General features: G+C 53.0%; 1 non-coding gene across 1 annotated transcript in view; it reads left to right on the forward strand.

The window, feature by feature from the left end:
- Positions 1–3,293: 3,293 nt before the first annotated feature.
- Positions 3,294–5,000, forward strand: part of LOC124774699 — a 1,909-nt gene continuing 202 nt past the window's right edge. The window contains exon 1 of the ribosomal RNA XR_007015447.1: positions 3,294–5,000. This exon is cut by the window's right edge and continues 202 nt beyond it. This is a non-coding gene — a ribosomal RNA (small subunit ribosomal RNA).

Here is a 5,000-nt window from a genome sequence, read left to right on the forward strand (position 1 = left end):
ACAGCGCACAAACAATGACATGAGTCAAAGACACAGGTCTGACACAAGCATAGAATTGGAGCGCCGCCTCTAATAAGCCAAAGGTGCATCCTGACGTGACAAATCTGATCATGTCACAAGCATTCACTTACTATAATCACTATCAACGAACCTGCCGCCCCCGCCCCCCCCTACACCTTTCCTTACAACAACGTGTAACCTAACCTAACCTAACCTATGTTGTACCTTAACCTAACCTATGTTGTACCTTAACCTAACCTATGTTGTACCTTAACCTAACCTATGTTGTACCTTAACCTAACCTATGTTGTACCTTAACCTAACCTATGTTGTGCCTTAACCTAACCTATGTTGTGCCTTAACCTAACCTATGTTGTGCCTTAACCTAACCTATGTTGTGCCTTAACCTAACCTATGTTGTGCCTTAACCTAACCTATGTTGTGCCTTAACCTAACCTATGTTGTGCCTTAACCTAACCTATGTTGTGCCTTAACCTAACCCATGTTGTGCCTTAACCTAACCCATGTTGTGCCTTAACCTAACCCATGTTGTGCCTTAACCTAACCCATGTTGTGCCTTAACCTAACCCATGTTGTGCCTTAACCTAACCCATGTTGTGCCTTAACCTAACCCATGTTGTGCCTTAACCTAACCCATGTTGTGCCTTAACCTAACCCATGTTGTGCCTTAACCTAACCCATGTTGTGCCTTAACCTAACCCATGTTGTGCCTTAACCTAACCCATGTTGTGCCTTAACCTAACCCATGTTGTGCCTTAACCTAACCCATGTTGTGCCTTAACCTAACCCATGTTGTGCCTTAACCTAACCCATGTTGTGCCTTAACCTAACCCATGTTGTGCCTTAACCTAACCCATGTTGTGCCTTAACCTAACCCATGTTGTGCCTTAACCTAACCCATGTTGTGCCTTAACCTAACCCATGTTGTGCCTTAACCTAACCCATGTTGTGCCTTAACCTAACCCATGTTGTGCCTTAACCTAACCCATGTTGTGCCTTAACCTAACCCATGTTGTGCCTTAACCTAACCCATGTTGTGCCTTAACCTAACCCATGTTGTGCCTTAACCTAACCCATGTTGTGCCTTAACCTAACCCATGTTGTGCCTTAACCTAACCCATGTTGTGCCTTAACCTAACCTATGTTGTGCCTTAACCTAACCCATGTTGTGCCTTAACCTAACCCATGTTGTGCCTTAACCTAACCCATGTTGTGCCTTAACCTAACCCATGTTGTGCCTTAACCTAACCCATGTTGTGCCTTAACCTAACCCATGTTGTGCCTTAACCTAACCCATGTTGTGCCTTAACCTAACCCATGTTGTGCCTTAACCTAACCCATGTTGTGCCTTAACCTAACCCATGTTGTGCCTTAACCTAACCCATGTTGTGCCTTAACCTAACCCATGTCGTGCCTTAACCTAACCCACGTCGTGCCTTAACCTAACCCACGTTGTCGCCTAACGTAACCCACGTTGTCGCCTAAACCTGCTCTGTAATTGTTATACGACTCGTTCAATTAGTGTAGTGTTGCCCACCCGCAACCCTCGCAATATAGTTCGCTACTCGCACTCCCCGCTCCCCTGTGTATCGCTTCATGTTAAACACCTTGCAAGTCTTGCTCACTTTCCACATGCTCCTGCTGTACACTGTAATGTGGATGGCAGCAGGACGTACATGCCGCCCCTCCCCACGTCCCCACCTTGCCCCCTGCCTTCGCAAGCTGGTTGGTGAGAACTTTGCATGTTCAATGCCCTCCGCATGCGACGTACTCAGGCTACGTTGTGGTGCGGCCTGTGTCAACTGTCCGCTAATGTCGTACGCGTAAACCACAATCTGTACTGCACATTCGTCCTTATGTACTGAATGATACATCGTGGCACATGTGTGACCGTACAACGACTGCGCCCAAAAACGGCGGACCATACAGTGCAAATATTGTGCACGCAGCTACGTGTCGTCTCCCTATGAGAGCTGGATTGCAGTGTGGTACGCCATAGAGACGTGTGGGAGGAACGGACGCCGTGGATGGCGATCAGCATGAGCTGTCTGTTGATGTATTCGGACCTAGTCGTCTCTCCTCACACACCGTGATGGCATGGTGCACCGCGTTCCATATCTGCGACATGCTACAGAGGCCGGTTGACAGTCGTTCGAGCAATGGACATCGCATACGTACGGGGGCCACCTTCCACGTATTGTCTAGGCGTGCACATTTTGTTGCGTGTATGTGGGCAGACGTAGTGTGGCGTGACACCTGACACAGGCATGCAATAATCGTGGAAGTTGCAAATGGCGATGGACGCCTGCGTTTTCTGGTGAAGTTACGCAAATGAACAAATGGTAACCTGTTGTGGTGCGGTTGTTCTCGCTAGGGGTGAATCGGTGATGGCGACGATAGGTTGAGGTACTAACCGGTTGTTCCAGCGATACCCACCATGCCGACGAAACTGAACGGCATCTGGGTGTGAAGCGATACGCGGCGGTGGCTGGGTGGGACCGTCCCCGGCCGGTGAGGGGGCGCCTCCCGGCGTGCTGGCCGCGCGGTGCGTGGGCGCACGCGCTACAGCCGGCTGGTGGGGGCGGCCAGTGGCAGGCGCGCCGGCCGACGGACGCGGCAGGCGTCGCAGCTGCGCGCCGGCGCACCCTGCGCGCGGCGCCGTGCGGCCAAAGTAGGTCCTCGCGGGCCCGGTGCGAAGCGCGGTGGACATCTTCAGTGTGCTGGTCCGATTGAGGACTGTGTGCGTTGAGGATGCGCTGCCGCCCGGCGCTCGGCGCCGCGACGCCGTCTGCTGCTCGGTCGCCCCAGCGGTTCTCGCTGGTGGTTTGTATCGCAGCTGTGCGGATGTGTTGGCGCGTGCGCTGTGCTGGGAGAGTTCGCTTCGGCACCCAAGTGGGGCTTTTGTCCTTCTGTGGCGCTGGCGTTGGAGCTGCCGGTCACCGTAGGTGGCGCGTGTTGTCTCCCGCCGGCAATGCCACGACAGCACGCTCCCGGGCCTCTGTCGGCAGCGGCAAGCTCAGTTGGGAGCACGGGTGGTCGCACCGAAAGCGTCTACTCGCCTAACTCCGGGCGATTGCGCCTCTCTCGAACCCGACCAAGTACTTGGGACGGCGCTGCGCGCCGCCGGGACCTGAGAGGGTTTCGAGGTGTATTGTGCAGGGGAGCTCAGCCTCCTCCTGTTTGCAGAATGATTGAGCGGACGCTTGCGTGTTCGCGCGGGCCCCCGGGACACACTCCCGGGCGGCCGGCTGCTCAGCTCTAGTTGACGCAGCTCCCTGGTTGATCCTGCCAGTAGTCATATGCTTGTCTCAAAGATTAAGCCATGCATGTCTCAGTACAAGCCGCATTAAGGTGAAACCGCGAATGGCTCATTAAATCAGTTATGGTTCCTTAGATCGTACCCACGTTACTTGGATAACTGTGGTAATTCTAGAGCTAATACATGCAAACAGAGTCCCGACCAGAGATGGAAGGGACGCTTTTATTAGATCAAAACCAATCGGTCGGCTCGTCCGGTCCGTTTGCCTTGGTGACTCTGAATAACTTTGGGCTGATCGCACGGTCCTCGTACCGGCGACGCATCTTTCAAATGTCTGCCTTATCAACTGTCGATGGTAGGTTCTGCGCCTACCATGGTTGTAACGGGTAACGGGGAATCAGGGTTCGATTCCGGAGAGGGAGCCTGAGAAACGGCTACCACATCCAAGGAAGGCAGCAGGCGCGCAAATTACCCACTCCCGGCACGGGGAGGTAGTGACGAAAAATAACGATACGGGACTCATCCGAGGCCCCGTAATCGGAATGAGTACACTTTAAATCCTTTAACGCGTATCTATTGGAGGGCAAGTCTGGTGCCAGCAGCCGCGGTAATTCCAGCTCCAATAGCGTATATTAAAGTTGTTGCGGTTAAAAAGCTCGTAGTTGGATTTGTGTCCCACGCTGTTGGTTCACCGCCCGTCGGTGTTTAACTGGCATGTATCGTGGGACGTCCTGCCGGTGGGGCGAGCCGAAGGCGTGCGACCGCCCCGTGCGTGCTCGTGCGTCCCGAGGCGGACCCCGTTGAAATCCTACCAGGGTGCTCTTTATTGAGTGTCTCGGTGGGCCGGCACGTTTACTTTGAACAAATTAGAGTGCTTAAAGCAGGCAAGCCCGCCTGAATACTGTGTGCATGGAATAATGGAATAGGACCTCGGTTCTATTTTGTTGGTTTTCGGAACCCGAGGTAATGATTAATAGGGACAGGCGGGGGCATTCGTATTGCGACGTTAGAGGTGAAATTCTTGGATCGTCGCAAGACGAACAGAAGCGAAAGCATTTGCCAAGTATGTTTTCATTAATCAAGAACGAAAGTTAGAGGTTCGAAGGCGATCAGATACCGCCCTAGTTCTAACCATAAACGATGCCAGCCAGCGATCCGCCGCAGTTCCTCCGATGACTCGGCGGGCAGCCTCCGGGAAACCAAAGCTTTTGGGTTCCGGGGGAAGTATGGTTGCAAAGCTGAAACTTAAAGGAATTGACGGAAGGGCACCACCAGGAGTGGAGCCTGCGGCTTAATTTGACTCAACACGGGAAACCTCACCAGGCCCGGACACCGGAAGGATTGACAGATTGATAGCTCTTTCTTGATTCGGTGGGTGGTGGTGCATGGCCGTTCTTAGTTGGTGGAGCGATTTGTCTGGTTAATTCCGATAACGAACGAGACTCTAGCCTGCTAACTAGTCGCGTGACATCCTTCGTGCTGTCAGCGATTACTTTTCTTCTTAGAGGGACAGGCGGCTTCTAGCCGCACGAGATTGAGCAATAACAGGTCTGTGATGCCCTTAGATGTTCTGGGCCGCACGCGCGCTACACTGAAGGAATCAGCGTGTCTTCCTAGGCCGAAAGGTCGGGGTAACCCGCTGAACCTCCTTCGTGCTAGGGATTGGGGCTTGCAATTGTTCCCCATGAACGAGGAATTCCCAGTAAGCGCGAGTCATAAG

This window comes from Schistocerca piceifrons, unplaced genomic scaffold (genome assembly GCF_021461385.2).
Source record: "Schistocerca piceifrons isolate TAMUIC-IGC-003096 unplaced genomic scaffold, iqSchPice1.1 HiC_scaffold_968, whole genome shotgun sequence".
NCBI lineage: Eukaryota > Metazoa > Arthropoda > Insecta > Orthoptera > Acrididae > Schistocerca > Schistocerca piceifrons.